General features: G+C 51.6%; 1 protein-coding gene across 1 annotated transcript in view; it reads left to right on the top strand.

Moving 5' to 3' along the window:
- Window positions 1-14,585, top strand: part of LOC134732416 (mucin-2-like) — a 319,755-nt gene extending 305,170 nt beyond the window's left edge. The window contains exon 4 of the mRNA XM_063617376.1: window positions 14,542-14,585. The gene's annotated coding sequence lies outside the window, so the exon portion shown is untranslated. The remainder of the gene's footprint in view (window positions 1-14,541) is intronic.
- The last annotated feature ends 10,057 nt before the right edge of the window (window positions 14,586-24,642 follow it).

Below are 24,642 nucleotides of genomic sequence, written 5' to 3'. Positions count from 1 at the left end.
GGGCTTGGGGTGTGGGATCTGGTCAGCCGGTTTGCAGGTGAAAAGCACACCCCAAGCCCGTTGTTCGCTGCCTCTTGGAATCTGCTACTTTGGGAGGGGCCGTCTCCCCAGGGCCAGCAAGGCTTCAGATGTCAAAGCATCAGAATACAGGAAATAAAAGACGGTGACTGCAGCAGCGTTGGAGCCAAGCGGGCCGAGACACAGGGAGCAGAGGGAGGTGGTTATGAGTGGGCTCTGACTTTGTTCACAGCTCAGCATCTTACTAGCCAGAATCCGCAGCCCAAACACAAATCGTGGCTTTGAAGACCTGAGCGCACTTGGCTTTCGACGCCCCAGCAAGCAGCAGTTCCTGAGCCGAGTCCCTAGCTTCAGGGTGGTTCCAGAGATGGTTTTGCAGGGCTTGGGAGGGTTCGTGGTCTCAGGAGTCCTTTGTCAGCTGCAGGAAACGAGGCGGCGTTGCCGACCCAGGGAGGGCAGCCTCGCTCTGGGCTCTGGCCCTGCTGGCTGAAGACCCCACCACATCCCAGCCTATGGAGGCAGGTCCCAGCTCAGAATGGGGGCCTGGCGAGTGGCAGGCAGGGGCCCTCCCACAAAAGAGGCAGTGGATGTGGGCCCTCCAGCTGCCCACTGGGCTGCAGAGCTCTGAGGCCTCTAAGATGGAGAATCTCTGCAGAGCTGGGGCTTGCTGCTAAGTCAGGCTGGATGCTGAATGGCTCTGAGTGGCAACACCCAACACTCCCTGCCAGCCTTGGTCCCCAAAGAGAGTGAATTGACGGGGACCCCCATTGCCTTAGCTCCTCATCTGTGCCTAGGGACACAAGCACCCCCCGACAGGGTTGTGGAGTGAGAATCCTCCTGAGGAGACGTGCAAAGCACTCCGGCCGTCACTGTGGGGGACACTGAGCACAAGCCCAGGGTTGCCCGTGGGAGCTGCTCTTGGTTTTATTTCGAAAATCATTACCTCCCAGGGAAACTAGCTGAGGTTGGGGAGTGCAGTTTAACACGTGGAAATGACGCTGCATTCATTCAGGTTTGCGACTCCTCGCGGGTAGAAGGCATCTTGGTGCAAGTGAATCCCACCAAAATCTCTAAGAACCCCCACCCTGCCAGGGACAGACACCTGGCTTTTAATCACTTCAAAGTCACCAGCCCTTGATGGGCACCTGTAGTCCCAGCTACTCGGGAGGCTGAGGCAGGAGAATGGCGTGAACCTGGGAGCGGAGGTTGCAGTAAGCCAAGATCGCGCCACTGCGCTCCAGCCCAGGGGACAGAGCAAGACTCCATCTCCAAAAAAAAAAAAAAAAAAAAAAAAAAAAAAAAAAAAAAAAACACAAGAAAACACACACACACAAATAAAACAAAGCCACCAGCCTTTTCATCACTTGGGGCCAAGAGGTGCAGAAGTCTTCTTGGGGTTTGTTCCAAATGTCCCTCCCTCTCCTGTGCCCCTGAGGTAGAGCAGAGCCCCGCCCCTTCTGCCCTGTTTGGGTGAAACCCACAGCCCAGGATCTGCCCCCGGAGCTCACTGCAGCCCTGAGCAGCTCCTGCTCTGACTGCCTCGGGTGGCTCTGTTCCCTCCCATTGTGGGCCAGGCACTGTGCTAAGGGTTGGGCTGCCTTTCATCCCCACACGTAGAGGTGGGTCCCGCTGTCACCCCCGCTTTTACAGGGGAGTAAACTGAGGCACTTCAACGTTGAGTAACCCATGGGAGGTTTACCAACCATCCCAGATTGACTCAGAAAGTGGATCAACTGCCAGACCTAAGTTCCAAGCACAGCCAGGGTCCTGCCTTGCCTTCTCTTCTCTGGCGCTGGAAGAGTGGCAGATGCCCCACCCTGTGATTTTTCCCCAGATGCAAAACTCTGCATTGCTTTTCTCTAATTCTACAAATGCTTATCTAGTTGTTGGCTTAAATTAAAACAATACGGGGGCCAGATGCGGTGGCTCACTCCTGTAATCCCAGCACTTTGGGAGGCCAAGGTGGGCAGATCACTTGATGTCAAAAGTTCAAGACCAGCCTGGGCAACATGGTGAAACCCTGTCTCTACCCAAAATACAAAAATTACCCAGGCTTGGTGTGCACACCTGTAATCCCACCTACTCGGGAGGCTGAGACAGGAAAATCATTTGAACCTGGGAGGCAGCAGTTACTGTGAGCCAAGATCGTGCCACTGCACTCCAGCCTGGGTGACACAGTGAGACTCTGTCTCAAAAAAAAAAAAAAAAAAAAAAAAATATATATATATATATATATATATATATATATATATATATGATTATGTTTTCTGTGTGTGTCTACCTGTGGCATTACCGAAGCCAGCCGGGATGGGGAGATGAGCTGGCCATATCTCCCACCCTCCATCCTGGGCATTTTTCGGACCCCCGCCTGGCTCCCGTGGACTCCACAGAGCAGCCATTCTAGCACCCAGCCTCCAGCACACTTGGCCTATTAGCTACTTTTATTTTGTGAGTAGGTTGATGGAGACAGATTTCTGAAAATCTTAGAGGAATGAACAGGTTGGTTTCTTAGGGCATTTGCTCAGGAAATGAGATTTTGCCCATCTCCCAAAGGAGATAGGACATGTCTAAATTATCGATAATGAAACACGCTCATCTAAGAAGCCTGCATTCTCCAGCTGCCTGCGTGCTGAGTGGTGCCGTCTGCCCTGTGTATTAACTCGGCTCCTTTTCCTGTCTCCGCCGTTCTCCCCCGACGCCCATCCCATCGGCACTGCTCACAGCCACACTTGGGCAGGACCAAACTCAGCAGCCCCCGCAACACTTCTGCTGGGAGGCCGCGTCCGTGGTCCAGCCACATCCCTCTCTGCAGAGAGGTGGTGCCTCTTCAGGTCTCAAAGAGTTTCCATCTCTCCAAGGGATGTCGGATGGGTCTTGAGATCTCACCAGCGTAGGAGAGACATCCCGGCTGTGCCTGTGAACATAGCCAGGCTGGCTCTCCACACTCGGGAGCAGGGAGACAGGTGCAGCAGACAGCAGCCAAGTGGGGAGTGGACGGCCATCCGGACACCATCATTGCTGAACTCTGTCTCAGCGGAGTGTTGGAGGGTATGTGGTGTGCAGTGCCAGCTCTGGAGAGGGCAGCTCAGACAGGGACTCTACTTCCCTTAGGTTCGCGGTAGAAGGAAGAACAGCCTACTCAGCATAATCAGACACCAGCAGGGGGAGGTGACCAAGAAATCCAGAAGCCCAAAGGTGTCCATGGCCCACAGTCCATGAGCAGTCGGGAGTGGGGACTGTTCCTCTCATGCAGCGCTGTGCCCTGTGCCTGGCTGCAAGGCAGGGAGGGAAGGTGGCTGTCCTGGAGGCACACAGCCCCCTGTGGCATCAGGGAGAACTTGGAGAATGACCTGAGGCAGGGTCGTTTCAGCTTGTGTCCATCTCATTCTATAGATGATTTTCCATTGTCATAGCCACATAAAACCAGACGGAAGCACGTCAGCAGATAAAAGTCAAGGTCAGACAATGGAAGATAGAGAGGGCAGGAGAATGAGGCAGTAGGGCTTTTCCATACAACCAGCAAGTTGAGCAACAATTTTTTTTTTCTGACATGCTCGTGGCTGAAGCAAAATGGGAAATAGGGCCAATGACATGATTCTCATTGTCTTAAAAAATGGATTAAAACCCAAAATGTTCCACCAGGCGTGGTGGCTCATGTCCGGAATCCCAGCACTTTGGGAGGCCAAGGTGGGTGGATAGCCTGAGCTCAGAAGTTCGAGACCAGCCTGGGCAACATGGTGAAACCCCGTCTCTACTAAAATACAAAAATTAGCCAGGCGTGGTGGTGTGCATCTATAATCCCAGCTACTCGGGAGGCTGAAGCAGGAGAATCGCTGGAACCCAGGAGGTGGACGTTGCAATGAGCTGAGATCACACTACTGCACTCCAGCCTGGGTGACAGAGTGAGATTCTCAAAAAAAAAAAAAAAATCCAAATGTTCACCTGCAGACGAATAGATAAACAAAATGTGGTGTATCCATATGATGGAATATCACTCAGCCTCACAAAGGACTGAAATTCTGACCCAGACTGCAACAGGGATGAACCTTGAGGACATTATGCTGAGTAAAATGGCCACAGGCACAAAAGGACACATGTCATCTGATTCCACGTAAATGAGGATTCCTAGAGTAGGCCGAGTCATAGAGATAGAAAGTAGAATGAGGGTTGCCAGGGGCTGAAGGGGGTAGTGGAGAGTGAGTGTTTAACGGGGACAGAGCTTCCGTTTGGAGAGATGAAGAAGTCCTGGAGATGAGCGGCGGGAGCGGGGGTGGGGGGTGGGAGCGGGGGTGGGGGGCGGGAGCGGAGGTGGGGGACGGGAGTGGCGGGGGCGGTGGCAGTGGGGAAGAGTGGTGGCAGCGGGGGTGAGTGGCGGGAGAGGGGGTAGGCGGTGGGAGTGGGGGTGGGCGGTGGGAGTTGGGGTGAGCAGTGGGAATGGGTGAACAGTGTGAGGTGCTTCATGCCACTGAACTGTGCACCTAAAGGTGGTTAAAATGGTTCACTTTATGTTATGGGCATTTTACCACAAAAAATTCAAACCAAAAAAGTGGCTACCAAATAAACGTCAAAGGAAAAACCATTTTCTGGGGGTCCTTTGGTCTGAATGGTCTTTCTCGGGGTCTGATTGTGTGAGGCCACCGTGGCATGTGGCCTCTAGGTCCCTCTAGTCTGCCCCATTAGGAGTTCCAAACCAGCCTGGACAACAAGGTGAAACCCAAAAATGAGCCGGGTGTGGTGGCATACACCTGCAGGCCCAGCTACTCGGGAGGCTAAGGTGGGAGGATCACTTGAGCCTGAGAGGTGGAGTTTGCAGATAGCCAAGACGGCACTGCACTCAAGCCTGAGCAACAGAGTGAGACTCTGTCTCAAAAAGAAAAAAACAAAAAGAGAAAAGGAAAGGGAGAGGAGGGAAGGGGGAGGGAGAAAAGAAAGAAGGAAGGAGGGAAAGAAAAGAAAAGAGAGGGAGGAAGGAAGGGAGGGAGGGAAAGGGAAGGAGAATGAAAGAAGGAAAAGAAGGAAGGAAGGAATGGGAGAAAAGAGAGGGAAGGAGGAAGGAGGAAGGAAAAGAAGGAAGGAAGGGAGGGAGGGACAGAGGGAGGGAAGGAAAGGGAAGAGAAGGGAAAGGAAAGGAAGGAGAATGAAAGAAGGAAGGAAAAGAAGGAAAGGGATAAAGGAGAGAGAGAGGAAGGAAGGAGAATAAAAGAAGGAAGGAAGGAAGGAAAGGAATGGGAGAAGAAAGGAAAGAAGAAAGAAAAGAGAAAGGGAGAAGAGAAGGCTCTAGGAGGGGCACGTGTGACAGTGTTTGCGTGGTCAGGAATAACGTCATGGAGAAGTCATGGAAGAGCAATGACCGTGAAGAAAGGGCCACCATGCTCTGGGAACCAAGCCCAGAGTGAGTAGGGTGCAGGCAGGGGGTGAAACCCAGGCCCACCGTGCACCTGCAGCCCTCGCTGGCACTGCCCTGAAGGTGGAGAGGGTGGGTGGGTGACTTTCCTGTGGCTGCCATAACAGATGACCACAAACTGGGAGGCTTCACACAACAGAAGTTTATTCTCTTACTGCTCTGGAGATGGAGCCTTGAGGTCTGGAATGCAGGTGTCACAGGGCAATGCTGTCTGAAAGTTCTGGGCAGGTTCCTTCCTTGTCTTTTCAAGTCCCCTGGCAGTTTTCAGCGTGCCCTAGCTGTGGCTACATCACTCCAATCTCCGCCTCCATCCTCACACACCCTCTCCCAATGTGTGTCCCTCTGTGTCCTCTCCTCATCTGACGAGGATCCCAGGCATTGGATGTAGGGCCCAGTCTGTTCCACTATGACCTCATCTTCACTAATTACATCTGCAAAGAGCCTGTTTCCAAATAAGATTCCGGATGGACATGGACTCTGGGGACACTGTTCTGCCCCGTGCAGTGGCATCTCCTCCATGTGCAGAAGGCCGAGGGTGTCTATGGATTGTTGAGATGACCCAACTCTGGGCTCTGGCCCCTGAAACTTGCCTGTCTGGAGATGCTCCAGGGCAGAGATGCCACACTGGGCCTCCCACCTGCCCTCTGCCTCTGGGCCCGCAAGCCATTTCTGCATCCTCAGTGGGGTCTCTGTCTCCTCCACTGCCATCTGTTTGGTGGCATTGCGCCTTCTTGTCTTGGCTCTGCCCCTTGGAAGCTGTGTCAACCTTGGCAAAATTCCTTCTTTGGGCTTCTGTTTCTGAGCCTGGGTGACCCGGGAACAGGTTGGGGATACGCTATGGTGTCCGTGGCACAGCTTGGGTGTTGTCAAGGGTGCTCAGAGGTAGGCCAGTGAGTTCAGTTCAGTCCACAGGTGTGTGCTAAGTTCCGCTCATGCAAAGCCAGCACCTTCCCCAGCCAGGTGCCTGCAGACCTCACCCCACCAGACAGAACCTCTAATATATCAAACAAGCAATTGACTGTGGTCGGCTCCACAGTCCCAAATGACACCCCTGGGCAAAGGCACATGGGCCTTGCAAAGCCCAGCACAGCTGGAAGAGTCAACTGGCCACAGAAGGTTTGGGCTGATGGCTGATGTTGGGCGTTGAGGCTGCACACGTGCTGGGGTGGGAGGCAGGTTGGAGTTAGACCTGGCAATGAGCAAAGGTAGCACAGTGGGTTTGCTCCCGGGGCCACGTTGGTTTGCCCCCTGCTCACTCTGACGCTCCAGGGTTTATCCGGGAGTGCTCGGCCTGAGGAGAATAATCAGCTCTAAGCAGGTCTTGAACTCCTGGCCTCAAGTGATCCTCCCACTTCAGCCTTCCAATGTGCTGGGGCTACAGATGTGAACCATGGCACCCGGCCTGTTTCGCTTTAAGTTTGAGCCCTCTGCGTAACGCCATCCTGACCCATCCTTCTTTGGGCTTCTGTTTCTGAGCCTGGCTGACCCGGGAACAGGTGGGTCTCGACGCAAACTCCAGCTGCAACCACTACCAGCTGTGGCATTTAGGGCAAGCTGCTTCACTTCCCCAAGCTTCAGATTTGATGTCTGGAAACTGGAAGTGATCGTAGTACCTGCCCCCTGGGGTGGTTGTAAAGCTGAAATGACATCATCAATGGCATAACCCCAGAAAAACACAGTCCCCAGCAGGTAGCCTGGCATGCATTGAGCAAGCGCTAGGTGTGCATGCTGCTGTCACGGGGCCCACAACAGTGTCCACGCAGGCAGAGGAGGAGTGAGGCCCCACTGGAGCACAGCTAAAGGCCTAGAGTGCCTGGAAGGACCTTGAAGGTGGGACTCCAGGCAGGTTGCTGTGGAGCCCTGCCCGGACTTCCTGGGAGAGGAGGCAAAACTGCCCTGAGCACAGGGTATAACCCCTAACCCCTGCCCTGCTGCCCTGTGGAGGCCCAGTAAGGGGGTGGCCCTTCCCACAGGCCTAAGTATGGGCTGTGTGCTCAGAACCCAAAGCCACTCCAGGGACCACTGTGATGGCCAGAACCTGCCAGAACTCCCCGGTCTCCCTAATGGTGACAGTTTATGGCTCAGAGCCATAAGCCAGATCCCCTCCCCTGCCCTCTCCTGCCCCATGGTCCCTTCCCCTTCCCTCCCCTCTCCTCTTCTCTCCCCTCCTTTCCTCTCTAAAGGCAAATTTCTATTCAGAAGGAGGAAAACATCACATTAAATAGATGTGGCTCTCCTGCTCTGATCACCATCATCACAAGCCAGGTTTAAGCCACCCACAGTTGATTTTTTACTTATAAAATTGCACCCTTCACCTCCAGTTCCCCTTAGGGAAAGAGCACAAACGAATCGCTCCATAAAATCCGAAGTAACACAACAAGAGAGTGGTGCACGGGGAATTTCTCAAAGCTGCCTCAAGGACCCTCCACACGGCCTGCCTCCCACCCCAGGGCTCCTCAGGTAGCACCCCCTCCACCAGCAGCAGCAGCAGCACGCTGGGAACCAGAGCTCCTGAGGTCTTTCCTGGCACCAGTGCCTCTGCTGCAGGAACTCGTACAATGCCAAATAAATCTACTCTGACCATAAACTAGGTCCAAGCACCGTCACTGCACATTTAGGAAAACACGGAAGGAAAGAAAGCAAAGAATCGAGTGAATACGTGGAAACTGTGTGTGCTGCACTAAATGTCGGTCACTCCCCAAAATTCCTATTTGGAAGCCCTAACCCCCTAAGGGATGATATCTGGGGATGGGACCTTTGGGAGGTGATTAGGGTTAGATGAGGTCATGAGGGAGGGTCCCTTGGGTAATGGGATTAGTGCCCTTATAAGAACAGACACCAGGGAGCCTGCTTTCACGCTGTCTCCTTGCCAGGTGAAGACACAGTGAGAAGGCGGCTGTCTGCAAGCCAGGACAAGAGCCCTCACCAGTGCTTGACTATGCTGCTCCCTAATCACAGACTTCCAGCCTCCAGAACTGGGAGAAATACATTTCTGTTGTTTAAGCCGCAGTCTATGGTATTATCATGGCAGCCAAAGTGACAAAAACCAACTCCCTGCTTCAGACAGTCAAGCTTCCTCCCGCACAAACAGTTCCACGTGGTCACCGTCACCTTCTTCAGTACCTTCCACAACAACATCAGTTAGATGTGCTCCCCTAAACCCTGGCACCAGGACAGGCTCCATTTTTCCCTGCCCCTCTTCCCAGCCATCACCTGTGGCTGATTCAGTTGTCCTTGCCAGTGGAGTTAAGAAGAGGTGCAGGTGTCCCAAAATGATGGAATCTCCATATATCACCTCCCCAGAAGTGCAGGATGGCGTTACGCAGAGGGCTCAAACTTAAAGCGAAACAGGCCGGGTGCCATGGTTCACATCTGTAGCCCCAGCACATTGGAAGGCCGAAGTGGGAGGATCACTTGAGGCCAGGAGTTCAAGACCAACCTGGGCAACATACTGAGACCCCCCGGTCTCTACCAAAAAAAAAAATAGATAGATAGATAGATAGATAGATAGATAGATAGATAGATAGATGATAGATAGCCAGCCAGCCAGGCATGTTGGTGCATGCCTGTAGTCTCAGCTACTTGGGAGGCTAAGGTGGGAAGGTGACTTAAACCCAGGAGATCGAGGCTGCAGTGAGCTATGATTGTGCCACTGCACTCCAGCCTGAGCATCAGAGCAAGATCCTGCTCAAAAAAAAATTTTTTTTAATTGAAAAATTTAGGCCAGGTGCAGTGGCTCACGCCTGTAATCCCAGAACTTTGGGAGGCTAAGGTGGGTGGATCACGAGGTCAAGAGATCAAGACCATCCTGGCTAACATGGTGAAACCCCATCTCTACTAAAAATACAAAAAAATTAGCGGGGCGTGGTGGTGGGTGCCTGTAGTCCCAGCTACTTGGGAGGCTGAGGCAGGAGAATGGCGTGAACCTGGGAGGCGGAGTTTGCAGTGAGCCGAGATTGCGCCACTGCACTCCAGCCTGGGCAACAGAGCAAGACTCCATCTCAAAAAAAAAAAGAAAAATTTAAAAAATAAAGTGAAACAGACCAGGAGAAACATCAGAATATCCTTTTTCTCATCTTGGTATCAAGGGTAGGAATGTGTCCCTAATGGGGCTGACTTGGGGTCAATGATGTATATTCAGTGCCTGACACAGTAGATGCTCAATAAATAAGAGACATGATGGCCACTGCTAAGAAATTGACTTTATCAAATAGCCGGGGATACATCCATGCAGAAATCCATGTTCCGCTTGTTCCGTGCATCTATCTGGGGAAAGAAGGGATGTATGTGTGACGGCAAAGCTGAAGGGCCACCAATGAGTGGGAGTGGTCTGATTTTGACATGAGCGGTTTTTTTCTGGCCAGTTGTCTTGCGTGATCCACTAACGATGAGTTGCACACGTGTGCTTTTCATTTCAAGGGCCACACAAGCAAGCCCCAGTTTAATTTCTGAAGAATGAAATGTTTTATCAACAGAAGACAGCTAGGGTTAAAGGCTTTGGGAGGTGGGAGACTTCCGTCCTTTGGATGGAGTTCAATAAAGACAGAATAACATGTCCTTGAGGAGAATCGCAGGGAAAAGCCCACAAGGACCTCATCTTTGGAGGGACTAGTGGGAAGGTGGGAGGTTGAAATGTGAGCCAGGTGGAATCAAGGGGCCTAAAGGAGAGACAGGACAGAGAGGGAGAATGTGAGAAAAGGCCTCTCCGGGTGAATAAATGCACATCCGTGGCTGAGATTCCCCAAGAGCAAATATTATTCTCAAAGGATCCAATCCCATGCTTCAAAACCGGGGTCCAGCTCTGACCTCTGGAGTCAAACCCTTACCTGTTACAGTTTCATTCCTTTGTTCATTCATTCAGCAAACATCCACTGCCTCTGGTGCATGGTGGCCCCACACCAGTGTCTGGGGATACCAGGACCTCTAAGATATGGCCTCTGCCCATGGAGGTATCACAGTCTAGTGGGAAAGCAGACCAGGGGCTCCACATTGGGCACTCACCCCAACCACAGCACTCCCTGCTCCCCCGGGAAGAGTGCAGAGCTGTGCAGTGCCCCGCCGTCTCCTGGGGGCAGTGGGCAGTGTGGAGTGGACTCTGGGAGTGTGGGGACAATTTGAGCCTGGCAGGCGGGTCTTGCTCTGTCTGGGCTTTGCTGAAGGGCGTGACTGCATGTGCACTTGGGGAAGTCAGCACCACTGTGCTGATCCCTGTGTTCCTCCATGAACCTGATTCACGGAGGCAAAAATTACCATAATTGATTATCCCGCTGAGCGGCTGAGAGCAGTGTTTGCTAACAGTGAGGCTGAGAATCAGCTCCGTGTTTCATGACCCTGGGAGCACGCCCCTGGGATGTCATCCAAAAGGCCCGTGGAATGGGAATGAACCCGGGGGGCCTCTCTCCTTCCCCCGCCCCCAGGATTGGGTAGGTGGGGAAGGGACCAGAGACATAGAAAATGCTGGAGTGCAGAAGAGGAGGGGAGCCGACATTCAGCTCAGAAACACGAAGCCAGGCGCCATCCCAGGGAGGGGCAACCAGGCCACCGCAGGAGTTGGTTGCTCCCAAATTGCGAGCTGCTCCGCACAGAAACCACCTTCCTTTCCATGCACAAGGGCCTCTGGGGAGGTGCAGGGAATTGCATGACCCTGGAGGTTCTGTGAAAGGATGGAGGACGAAGCTGGGCTCGGGAAGCTCCTGGCCCGAAGAGCCAGGAAAACAGGTTGGCCCCTGTGGTTGAGGCATCAGGCTCGACCGGCTCTTTGAACATCCCTCTAGTTCTGGAGCTTTCAAAAATGGGGACTGTTTGGTGATTGAAATGCGGCTCAGCCCCTGGGCCTCCAGATGCCACTGCAACCCCGGGGTTCACACAGTGCAGGTAGGACATATTTCACCTTGACCAAATAAAGACACTCGCAAGTGTGTGACACATTTAAGAGAACTCGAGGGATGCCAGCCATCTCTCAGGAGAGAAGGGTTGGCAGAGGCAGGGAAGCTGGGGTGGATGGGGTGGGGTGAACAGGGAGCTCTGCCAGCTCCCATCTGGGCTGATGTGGCCCAAAGACTGGGAATTCCAGAGCCAAAAAGAGTTATTTTGCTGGGAGAAAATCTAAGGGCTTAGGAACAGAGCCTGGGCCAGTAGAGGAGAAAGGACAGGGGACACGGAGGTGTTCGGGAAGAGAGGTGAAGCCCTGAATCTTTGGCTTAGTCCTGCTTCACCTTCTCAGCCCACAGGCCCGAGCCTGCCTCCAGCGGAGCCACAGACGTACCCTTCCAAGTCTCCGGACCTGGCTCCAGATCCAAATGCCCGGCTGTGTGTTTGTTCAGTGGGGCTGGATTCAATGGAACCAAATTGTATTGAATTGGAAGAACTCACTTCAAGAAAAGAAATCACCAATAAGAAAATCCAGCTGGGTGTGGTGGCTCACACCTGTAATCCCAGCACTCTGGGAGGCCGAGGCGGGTGGATCACCTGAGGTCAGGTGTTCAAGACCAGCCTGACCAACATGGTGAAACCCCATGTCTACCAAAAATACAAAAATTAGCCAGGCACGGTGGTGCATGCCTATAATCCCAGCTACTTCGGAGGCTGAGGCAGGAGAATCGCTTGAACCTGAGAGGCGGAGGTTGCAGCGAGCTGAGATCGCACCGTAGCACTCCAGCCTGGGCAACAGAGCGAGACTCCGTCTCAAAAAAAGAAAAAATCCCCCAAATTAATGAAGGCAGCAGTTGATGCAAGCCGCTCAGATGACACATTTCCTTTCGAAGTGACTCTCAGTGGCAGTGCCTTCCAATCGCACCTGCCTTCTCAGCGTCACTTTGTGAGCTGTGTGTGGAAATGGCTCCATGGGCCAGAAGTTACCTTTGCCATTTTACTGGGGAGGAGAACAGGGGCTCCACGGGGCCACCTTGGAAATGGCCCGCCCAGCGCCCAGTTTAGGTTCAGCTGCTCCTTGGCCCATAGCCCTCCCTGATGCGGCTGGGAGGGGCCCGCCTATGATGTACCCAATACTGCCATTGTGATCTGCACAAACTCCAGCAGGGAAGCCAGGCCCTGCGCAGTTCGGTGTTCTGTGGCCACGTTCATTCTCGCCTCCCACAGGGTGGGGTACTTCTTTCCACCTGTGGGGAGACAGGCAGATCGGGTAACCGGCTCGGGGACGGGCCGGCTGACCCAGTTACTGTGGCCACAGTCACTTCACCAGCTGGGGCCTTGGTTTCTTTATCGGAAGAATGGGAAGAGTAAGAAGTGTACCTGCCTGCTAGTGCTGTTGGGAGGGCTGAATGAAGCAATGTACGGGAGGTGCCTGGCTCACAAACCATGCAAACTAAACGACCGTGGCAACCTTTTTTTGTTTTTTACCTTTCTTTTTAATTATACTTTAAGTTTTAGGGTACATGTGCACAACGTGCAGGTTTGTTACATATGTATACATGTGCCATGTTGGTGTGCTGCACACACTTGTCTTTTAGCATTAGATATATCTCCTAATGCTATCCCTTCCCCCTCCCCCCCACCCCATCAGCAAACTATCGCAAGGACAAAAAACCAAACACCGCATGTTCTCACTCATAGGTGGGAATTGAACAATGAGAACACATGGTAACCTTTTTACAGTGATGTGGATGAAGACGGTGGTGGTGATTTTTCTAGATCTGAAGAAAGAGGCCCAGACTGACCGTCTTTCAATTCCAGAAGCTTTTCACTTGCTTTTATTTTTTTACACTAAGTTTTAAAAAAATACGCACACATACTCATATGCACGGGAGGCTGGGGGCAGGGAGTGGTGTCTTAACAGGTATGGATATTCCTTTTGGAGTAACGAAAAGATTCAGGCATCAGAGAGCAGTGGTGATTGACAGCAGTGTGAATATACTCAATACCACTGAATTGTACATTTGAAAATGGTTAAAATTGTAAATTTTATATTATGTATATTTTACCACAATTAAAAAATGTGCAAGTCATGTACACAGAAAATTATGAAACATTACTAAAATAAAGGAAGGAAATCTAAGTTTGTTTAAAGCACACTATACACATACCCCTTCGTTTCTAAACAATGACCTACTAAGAAAAGGAAGGTGTCCAGGCACTCGTGTGAAGTCCCAGGCCCCGGTGAGCTAGCTTTGTGACTTAGGCAGGAGCGGATACCCTGGCCCCAGGCCCTGGATTATAAAGTGAGTGAGTGGTGGTCCTTGCCAGTCTATCTGTATCACTGAGCTGTTCCTGCCGCTGGTAGGTGCACCTGATTCACAATAACACACAACGATTACCTCTATAATTATGTGTTTGGTGGGATTTAGAATGTGCTAAATGATTTTTCTTTAATAATATAAAATGAATGTGCAGGCCGAGGCGGGTGGATTGCCTGAGCTCAGTAGGTCGAGACCACCCTGGGCAACATGGCGAGACCCCGTCTCTACTAAAAATACAAAAAATTAGCTGGGCATGGTGGCACACACCTGTACTCCCAGCTACTCGGGTGGCTGAGGCACAAGAATCACTTGAACCCAGGAGGCAGAGGTTGCAGGGAGCCAAGATCGCACCATTGCACTCCAGACTAGGCGACAGAGTGAGACTCCATCTCCAGAAACAAATAAATAAATAAAATGAACGTGCATGCCATGACCACACTCGAAGTGACCCCCGCCCTACACCTGGAGGAGGAAGCAAATCCCCACGGCATGGCAGAGGAAACCCAGTGTGAAACTAAACGTCACCATCAACAAGCCACAAGGTCTGCATTTGTGGACAACCCCAAACCAGGCTGGGGAGTGCTAGGAGAAGAGGAAGGGGATTGCTTGGAGTTTGAGGTGGGGGAAAGAAAGGAACATCCAGAGTCGCAGAGAAAATGAGTCTGAAACCTCAGGGTGGCCGGTCCACCATGCCCTGTTTTGCTTTATCTCTGCCTGTTATCTAAACGCTGCCTCCCAGCCATGCTTGAGATGCGGATGGCAGCCAGAGGTTAACCCAGGCAGGTTTCCTCGCACTCCCAGGGAGATAATGTTTCCACCTCCAGACTTCCCTAGTTGATGAGCAAATAGCGTCGCCAGCAACCAGATGCATGATGACAACATTGATTGTGATTCTCTCTCCTTTCTCTCTTTTTCTTTTCTTAGAGAGCCCAGAGTGCCTCGGGGAAAATTGGCTGAATAAAAGGTATAAAGACTTTCTCTATTTTTCCTGAATAGTTTTTGACAGATATGAGCATGTTGAACATCTTGGGAGCTGCTGATAATGAAAGCCAGGAGTTTCTGGGGTTTCCCAGCCACTGGAGGGAGGAAGAGTTTGGGGGCTGTGGAGGGAAGGCTTGGCGCCATTTAGCACCTCTGTGTGGTCTTCTCTCTTGTCCCCCATGGATGAGCCCACAATGTGCGGGGAAAGGCAGGACTGGGGGGCCGGAGGGGCTGAAAGGGAAATGGATAAATGGGGTAATGTTTTAGGCAATTCTGGCTGGCCCGAAAAGCAATGTCACTGCCTTCCTGATCCTTTCCCTCCCCCAACCCCAAGGTCCCCCACCCCAGGTGCTCCATGCATGGCCACCCATCCCTCAGGCAGCCCCAGCTTGCTGGTCCAGGGTGGTCTGACTCATCTCCATGGCCTGGTCTCCTCGGGGAAGGGGCTTCAGATATCGGCTCAGTTCCCAGTGTTGACCCTCACTGGGGGACCGGCTACTACTGCCTGAGCCCATTGGTCCATTGCTCCGTACCTCCAACCCCCGTTACCCACCTATGGCTGACCCCCTCCACGGATTCACTTGCAGAGTTTACTTTGGGGAGATTATTATACAAGTATGATGCTTCTGGACTTTCAATGGGGTTATGTCCTGATAAACCCATCATAAGGTGAAAACATTGTAAGTCAAAAATGCATTTAATGGACCGGGCGTGGTGGCTCATGCTTGTAATCCCAACACTTTGGGAGGCCAAGGTGGGCAGATCACCTGAGGTCAGCAGTTCAAGGCCAGGCTGGCCAACATGGCGAAACCCCATCTCTACTAAAAATACAAAAATTAGCCGGGCATGGTGGCGGATGCCTGTAGTCCCAGCTACTGGTAGGCTGAGGCAGGAGAATCGCTTGAACCCGGGAGGCAGAGATTGCATGAGCTGAGATCACACCACTGCATTCCAGCCTGGTCAACAGAGCAAGACTCCATCTCAAAAAAAAAAAAAAAATGCATTTAATGCCCGCAATAAACCCAACGAACATAAAAAAATTCAAAGTCAATCGTAAGTCAAACCTTCCTAAGTTGGAGATCATCTGTAATGTATATTTAGTGTGAACAAAATTAGAAAATGCAGACTTGCCACGTATTGGCAGCCATCGGCCCTCAGGTGGCCTCTCTTCTGCTAGGTCCTGAGTCTTGGGTGGTGTGTGCACAAGGCCAGCGCTGCGTTTTTCAAACATCAGGACCGGAAACTAGATTCGTCAGAGTATGAAGTCTTCAGCCAAAACTAGAAAAGTTTGGCACTGTTTTTTGCACCGCGTTTGCCCTAAGCCCACCCTCGGCTCAGAAATGGGCGCTGACCAAATGGCCTGGAGCTAGACCTGAGCCAGGTTCTTCCATCCTAGCAGCAGGTCACCTCGGAGCCACTCAGGGCTGCGGGCAGGGGCAGCTCGGGCTCTGCTCCCTGCTTTCCGGCTTTCCAGCAGGCAAAGGACAGAGACAGAGCCCAGGGGGTCCCCTTCACATGGCCTCAGGCTTCCCACAGTGGGCCGTGTGTAACAGGGTCCCCCCTACCGAGTGGCTGCCCCTGTGGGTCAGGGTTAGATGCAGTTTTCCGTGGGAGGAGACAGGAAGGCCGCCAGGTGTTGGCCTCACAGGCGCCCCCAGGTGTTCACCACGAGGAGGGCAGCAGCCTTCACACAGCCGCCTCCTGAGATGCCACCGCTGTAAACGGAATCTGTTTTACAGGGAAGCATCAGAAGGAGCCCCCAGGTGAGTCATTTGTAGAATAAAGAATCCATTTGCGGGGCCAGGCGTGGTGGCTCACGCCTGTAATCCCAGCACTTTGGGAGGCCAAGGCGGGCGTATCACCCTGAGGTCAGGAGTTCAAGACCAGCCTGGCCAATGTAGTGAAACCCTGTCTCTACTAAAAATATAAAAATTAGCCGGGCATGGTGACAGGCACCTATAATCCCAGCTATGCGGGAGGCTGAGGCACGAGAATCACTTGAACCCGGGAGGCAGAGGTTGCAATGAGCCGAGATTGCACCACTGCATTCCAGCCTGGGCAACAGAGCAAGACTCCGCCTAAAAAAAAAAAAAAAAAAAAAAAAGGAATCCATTTGCACTCTATGTATTGATGCAGTCATTTGCCTGGCCCTGTAAACTTGGATTTTTGCACATTTGTTTTTTAAATAGCTTTATTGAAGTACAATGGGAGTATGATAAACTTCACAGAGAGTATGCAATTTGATAAGCTTTGATATATATGTATACCCATGACACCGTCATCACAATCAAGATAATGGATGTATTCATCACCCCCAACCATGACATTATGCCCCTTCATAATCTCTTCCTCACACCCCACCCAGTCCCCTCTTCCAAGGCAAGCACCGACTCTGCTTCTTGTCGCTGTAGAATATGTATATTTTCTGGAGTTTTATATAAATAGAATCGTAGCATCTGTGATCATTTATTGCTTGGCTTCTTTCGCTTCTCATAGTTATCCAGAGGTTCCTCTGTGATGTTGGACATAGAGATACTTTTCTCATTGTTCTGGCCAAGTAGTATTCCACGCTGGGATTGAGCTACAAAGCACTGACTCATTCACTCCTTGAAGGACATTTGGGCTGTTTCTAGTCTGGGGCTGTTACAAACAAAGCTGCCGTGAATATTTGTGTGCAAGTCTGTGCATGGATGTATTCTTTGTTTTCTCTTGGGTGAAATGGCTGCATCTCAAGGTAAGTGTATTTTAATGCCCTAAATAAGTGCCAAACGGTTTTCCAAAGTGGTTGCACGACTTTACGTTCCCACCAGTCATGGGTGAGAATTGCAGTTCTTCAGCCTCCGCAACCCTTGGTGTTGTCAGTCTTCATAACTTTAGCCATTCGACTAGGTGTATAGTGGTAGCTCACTGTGGTTTTAATCTATATTTCCCTAGTGACTAATGATGTTGAGAATCTATTCGTGTGGTTGTTTGGCGTTTATTATGTCTTCTTTGCTAAGAAGTAAAGAGTTTTTTTCTTCTATGCTTTCTTCTAGATCTTCTATAGTTTCAGGTTTTACATTTAGTTCCATGATTTATCTCGAATTAGCTTTTGTGCATGGGGCAAGCTATAGATTGAAGTTTATTTTTCTCCATATGGATGTCCAATGATTTTGTTATTACTTATTAAAAAGGTCATCCTTTCCCCCGTTGAATTGTCCCTGCAGTCTTATCAAAAATCAGTTGTCATGTGTATGTGAGTCTATGTCTGGGTTTGGTATTCTGTTTCTTGGATCTGTTGTGCTGTCTTGATGCCAGTCCTACCACAGCTATTACAGTGATTGTTGTGGCTTCCTAGTAAGCCTTAAAACCAGGTAATCTTCCCGTTCTTTGTCCTTCTTTTTCAAAGTTGTATTGGCTCTTCTAGGCCTCTTACATTTCTATATGAATTTTAGAATTAGTGTGTAAATTTCTAAGAAAAAAAAATGCCCGCTGGGATTTTGATCGGGATTGAATTGAATCTATAAGTCAGTTTGAGGGATTGGTATGCCTATCTCACCTCTAATTGTAATCCCCATGTGTCAAGCGCAGGGCCAGGTGGAGGTAATTGGCCCACGGGAGCATTTTTACCCCTGCTGTTCTCGTGATAATGGGTGAGTCTCACGAGATCCGACGGTTTTGTAAGTGTCTGGTATTTCTCTGCTTGCACTCATTCTGTCTCCTGCCGCCCTGTGAAGAGGTGTCTTCCGCCATGATTGTAAGTTTCCTGAGGCCTCCCCGGCCATGTGGAACTGTGAGTCAGCTAAACCTCTTTCCTTTATAAATTACTCAGTCTTGGGTGTTTTTTCATAGCAGCATGAGAAAGGACTAATACAGCGATCATTGACATCTTAACAATACTGGGCCTTCTGACTCATAAACAAGGTATTTCTCTCCATTTATTTAGAACTTCTTTAATTTCATCAATGGTTTATGGTTTTCAGTGTATGGATTTTGCACATCTTTTCTTAGATTTATGCCAATGTCATTCATATTTTAATGCTTCTTAAAATGGTATTTTTCTTTCAATTTCTGATTGATTGTTGCTAGTGTATAGAAATAAAATAGATTTTTTGTACATTGATCTTGTGTCCCATAGCCTTGCTAAATCTATTTACTAGTTCTAGTAGATTTTGTGTCAATTCCATCAGATTTTCTATATAAATGATAATGTTAACAAAGGCAATTTTCCTCTACAATAAATACAGCCCCGATGTGCCCGGGGCTGTATTTATCCTAGGTCTGATTGTTCCTGCTACTAAGGCAGGACTCTGCATGCTCTACCCAGTGCCCCATGAACAGTAAAGAGTTCCTGTTCCAATCCGACTAGTGAGGACTGAGCTACTCTGGCCCTATGAGGGCGCCGAGTGCTGTGTCCTTCATCCCTCCAGGGGGTTCTTGCCTCAACCTTGGGTGGTTTTCTCCAAAGCTTGTGCTGATCAGTACTCAGCTGAGTACTCAGTGGGACCCTCTGAGTATCTGTAGAGCTCTTTCTCTGTCCAGCTGTCTTCTCACCATTGCTCTGTCTTATAAGTCCAGCCACCTTGGCTCCCCACCTCTCAGCTCTGGAGTACACCAGGCTTGACCTGGGGTCCCTGCACCATGGCTTGAAAAATTCCTTGAGACAGTCAGCTGGGACGACCGTGCAGCTCCTCTATGACCAGCACTGGGGGATCACTGCCCTTCACTGTATCTTGTCCAGTGTCTTGGAAACTAGTCTTCAGCTTGTTGTTATTGTTCTGGGAGGCAGGCACATCAGTCCCCATTTCTCCATCTTGACCAAAAGCAGAACTGTTTTCTTCTTTACACCGGATCTGTCTCTGCAGTAACTGCCCGGCTGCTGGAACAAACCCAGGCATATACACAGGCTGGGCCTGGCCCTTGTCCCCAGTCCCCTGCAGGGTGGAAGGAGACGAGCTACAGGGCTGTCAGAAGCACTTCTGAGCCTGGGACACACAGTCCTAGTGTAGAGACAGACACCTTTGCCTCCCATGCCTTGAGAACAGCCTCCTCTCCTCAATGACGAGGGCTCTGCAGGAGCCAGAACTTAGCTCTGGAAAGGCTTAGCAAGACTGCTTCACAGCGTTTCTTCTCAGGAACATTTTGATTGTAAAGAACAAGGAGAGCCAGGTGCCGTGGCTCACGCCTGTAATCCCAGAACTTTGGGAGGCCAAGGCAGGCGGATCACAAGATCAGGAGATTGAGACCAGCCTGGCCAACATGGTGAAACCCCGTCTCTACTAAAAATACAAAAAATTAGCCGGGCGTGGTGGTGGGTGCCTGTAGTCCCAGCTACTCTGGAGGCTGAAGCAGGAGAATTGCTTGAACCCAGGAGGCAGAGGTAGCAGTGAGCCAAGATCGTACCACTGTACTCCAGCCTGGGTGACAAAGCAAGACTCCATCTCAAAAAAATAAATAAGTAAATAAGGAGAGAAAGTGAGAGAAAAACAATGCCTCCAAGCCTCTGAAAGACTGGGTGGTGAGGAACTTGAGAAAAGTGGGGAGAAGGGAACCTAGAGGCCACCAGCAACCCAACCACCCTCATCATCACTGCATGTCACTGTGCCTCCAGGCTGCACCCCCCTTGCCCCCAGTGAGAATAGCTGAGGAGGACCCATGAGAAGCTTAGCCTGTTTGGTCTTCCAAATCATGGTTCCTGCACCTGCCTCAGCTGAGTCAGGCACACCCAATCCTTTATCTGGGCACAGCATCTCCAGCTGACAAGGAGCTTGGACACATGTCATCACAAGTGAAACCTGCCATCCCATGTCATCCATACAACAGGCCTGTTCAGAAGGCAGGAATGGTGTCCCCATTCTACAGATGAGGAAACTGAGGCTTAGGATGGGTCAATTATTTGCCCAGGCCCACGTTGGAAGTGGCCAAGGCAAGACCACAACCCTGGTTGTTCAGACTTCTTTTCACACTGAGAATTTCCCTGGAGAAGTCAAGCCTCCCCATAGGAGACTGTGGATTTCACGGGCTTGGATTTCTGAGCCCATTCCCATCCGCACCTCCTCATACCACCCCAAAGGAGCTCTCTGACCAGTGGGAAACACAGAGGACTCCACCCTTCCTGGCCCACTTGAGTTCTCCTGTTTTTTTTGTTTGTTTGTTTGTTTGTTTTTTGAGATGGAGTCTTGCTCTATCACCCAGGTTGGAGTGTAATGGCACCATCTCAGCTCACTGTAACCTCCGCCTCCCAGGTTCAAGTGATTATCCTGCTTCAACCTCTTGAGTAGCTGGGATTACAGATGTGCACCACCACACTTGGCTAATTTTTTTGTATTTTTAGTAGAGATGGGGTTTCACCATGTTGGTCAGGCTGATGTCAAACTCCTGACCTCAAGTGATCTGCCCATCTTGGCCTCCCAAAGTGCTGGGATTACAGATGTGAGCCACCATGCCCAGCCCTGTCCTTTTTTTTTTTTTTTTTTGAGACAGAGTCTCATTCATACTGTCACCCAGACTAGAGTGCAATGGCACAGTCTCGGCTCACTGCAACCTCTGCCTACCGTGCTCAAGCCATTCTCCTGCCTCAGCCTCCCAAGTAGCTGGGATCACAGGCGTATGCCACCACGCCTGGCTAATTTTTTTGTATTTTTAGTAGAGATGGGGTTTCACCATATTGGCCAGGCTGGTCTTGAACTCCTGACCTCAAGTGATACGCCTGCCTCGGCCTCCCAAAGTGCTGGGATTACAGGCCACTGCGCCCGGCCCTCTCCTGTCCTTTGAGAGAATATTTCCAATGTCAGAGTTGCTAGCTGCCTAGCTTCATGGGACTGCAAGGCTCCTGCCTCACCAGAGTGTTTTCTAATGAGTCAGGTGGCAGGAGCACTTGGTATGTGCACACGTGTTTGGACTAGTGCATCAGTTAGGCTACTGTGATGGGGAAAATAAAGAGCAATGCCCCAGAATGTTGACCGCAAAGGGTTAACCCAAACTCATGGCCATTTCTGACTCTGAGAAGCCAAAGCTGCTTTGCTGCACATCAGGGATGCAGCCTGGGCACTGCTTGTTGGCAAATCAGCTCCCAAATGCTCAAGTTCTGCATCATGGAACCTGAAGAGGGTCCCTGGTGTCTCCCTCGGCTTTCTGGACGTATCCAGTTGGGTGGTTTTGTGCTACCCATGAAAGAAGCAGGACATTAAACATTTGAGATAGGATCGGAGGACAATGGAAAGAAATCTGTGAGTGTGTGTGTGTTTGTGTGGAAGTATGAAAACCCCAAGTCCGTGTTTTCCCCAGAGTATTAATTACAGCTGGAGAGGAGGCTTGTCCGGGTGTGTTCCGCTTGGGCAGAGTAATTTCTCCCTGGTTTTCAGGGAGCGGGAGGCGTCACGGTGCAGAGAGCAGGACACACACCTCTCTCTCAGGCTTCATGGCCGCCCCGCCTGCTCCAGAGCGGATGGCTTTGCCAAGGCACAGGCCGGAGGGAATGCAGAGAGCCCACGGATAGCACCGGGGGGAGAGGCGAGATAGTGAGGTCTTGACACAATCCCACTTAAGACAGAACAGGCGATGAGAGAGGCCTGTGAGCAGCTTAGAAGGAGGAGCAGGCCAGGCTCCCTCCTATGGAGGAAGGGCAGGGAAGACATGCGTCCCCGGCTGGCCTGGCTGCCCACACCTGGGTCCTTCTGACCCTGCAGGCCTTACATCGATGTTGACTGCTGGGCCCCTTGTCTTTACAGGGGATTCACAGGGGGAGGTCCACAAAGAAGGCGGGTTTTGTCACCGCTGGTGGCTAAAAAGCTGCAGTACCTGTCTGCTTCCCACTAAGCAAAGTGGAGGTCCCTGCAATGTGATGGCTACAATTCAGGACCTCACTGGCCTTGGCATTACCAGCTCGGGAGGAAAAACCAACACAGAGGCCCCGAGCACACCTTCCCCTGCCCCTGGATTTCTCCCACCCTCACCTGGACACTGAGGCCACCTGCCTGCATCCCTCAGGCTGGTCAGGGTCTTCCTGGGCACTTTGCTTTTTGCCTCTTGGCCATCACATGTGCTCCAGTTATAAGCCATGGAATAGCGAGTAACCCCCACCAGTCAGCCTCCCCACGCCGCCATCCCCCAGCCAGCCGACAATGAGCAGGGCCCCGTGCTGAATCCTTCTCTATGGCAGAGTCCCCCAGTGGCATCAGAGACCTGCTCATCTCCTGTGCAGTGGGCACAAATGACATGCTTGAGATGCAACAAGGAGCCAAACAAAGCCCCTGCCCTGGACGAGCTGACGCTCAAACGATACTCACCCCCTCCTAGCGGGGAGCTGGATTTCTGACATCCATGGGGACACCTCTGTCTGGTCCGTGGGATCAAAGGACACCGGCCCCGGAAGAAAAGGGGAAACCACTCTGAAACTGAGGCCCAGCCTGCCTCTGTGGGTGTTCTCTGGTTCGCTGCTTCACTGGACCTCTCAGGACTTACTTTGTCCCTCCTCTGCTGGAATTAGCCTCTGGGGACTCAACACACAGAACTAGTGGTCTCGGCCAAAACCAGCAAGAAGTCTCCATGGCTCCTTTGCTGAGTGTCCAGCCTGCCAACTGGCTGGTGCTTGCAGATGAGTTAGAGGGAGAGGGAAGGAGGGAGGGAAGAGATGTGGGAGGGAGAAAGGGGAGCCAGGCGGGGTTGGAGGCACCGCAGCCTTCTGCTGCTTCTGCAGATGCTCCGCGCAGGCCAGTGTGAGAGGTCACTGCCCAGAATGCTGAGTGGGTTCCCCCAGGCCTGGCAGGTCCCAGAGCCTCCCGAGCAACTTGTCAGAGCTGGAGTCTGTCCTTACCCAGTCTCAGGCTGGTGTAGAAGTTTACCAGCCTCACGCTCCCTCTTTCCTAACTCACGTACCTGCAAATGCCCATGTCCCTGGATTAATGTGACTTTTTTATCCAATACCTGTGTGCCAGACCCTCCACCTTGGTGACTGCTAAACCCCCATAGTCACCCCAGGAAGGTAGACATTGCCATCCCCACTCTACCAAAAGGGAACGGAGGCTCAGAGAGGTTAAGTAATCTGCTCAAAGCTGCCCAGCAGGACAGTGGCTGGTCTGGAATTTGAGCTCAGGGCTGAGCGCTGCCACATCCCAGGCTCCTTCTGCTCCACGGGGCGATGCCCAGGACACGCTGGGTGCAGTCACAGACCCCATGCATTCTCTTGACCACGGTGGGAAGTATAGCAGGCAGGTGACTGCTAACCAGGCCAGGAAGCCATCCCCACCTCCCCATGAATACCAACCGTTACAAAGTCCTTAGGCTGAGCAGAGATGGTCATGAGGTCCATCTCTAGACACCTGGCCCACTTCCTATTCAGGGAATGTGCTGTTGGGGGTCCCAGGTTGGTCTGTGCTCCTCCTCTGCTCCAAATCCTCCTGTGACTCCCACTTCTCTTGGAGAAAGGCCAAAGTCCTCACAACACCCTCCCATATAGGACCTCCTATGATCTGACCACTTCTCCCACTGCTGCCCACCCACTCTCATTACTCCAGCCCATGGGCCACCTTGCTGGTTCCCCAAATAGCTAGACACATCCCCATGATGTGGAATGCCGTTTGCCAGGGGTATTGTTTTTGCTGGAATATTCTCCCTAGAGAGTCTCAGAGCCCCTTCTTTGGGCCCAGCCAGATGGGTCTGTACATCACCTCATCAATTACACTTACTCTGACCACCTGACTGAACACTGCAGCCCCCTCCTCTGACCTCCCAGACCCCCATCCCGCTTCCTCCACCACTATCGCCCTTTGACATGCAAGACAATTTTCTAATTAATTATGTTTGTTGACTCTCCTCCCCAGCACAGGGTAAAGCCCAGGAGGGCAGGAAGGTTAAAAGTTTGGTTCAAAGCTGGGTCCCTCGTGTGGAATGGGCCCAGCCTGCAGTTGGCACCTCACACACATTTGTGGACTTGCTGATGAGGCAGAAGGGACCCAGTACCCCCTCCGGCTCTGCCCAGCAGCCCCCTACCCAGCTGGGGTCTGTGGGTCCTCGAGGCATGGTCCCATGCTCCCCTTGGCTGTGCGGAGTTCCAGAGTCAATCCA

The sequence above is a fragment of the Symphalangus syndactylus genome, chromosome 14 (assembly GCF_028878055.3).
Source record: "Symphalangus syndactylus isolate Jambi chromosome 14, NHGRI_mSymSyn1-v2.1_pri, whole genome shotgun sequence".
Lineage (NCBI taxonomy): Eukaryota > Metazoa > Chordata > Mammalia > Primates > Hylobatidae > Symphalangus > Symphalangus syndactylus.
The sequence above is the reverse complement of the archived record's forward strand: the minus strand, read 5'-3'. Positions and strand labels throughout refer to the sequence as shown.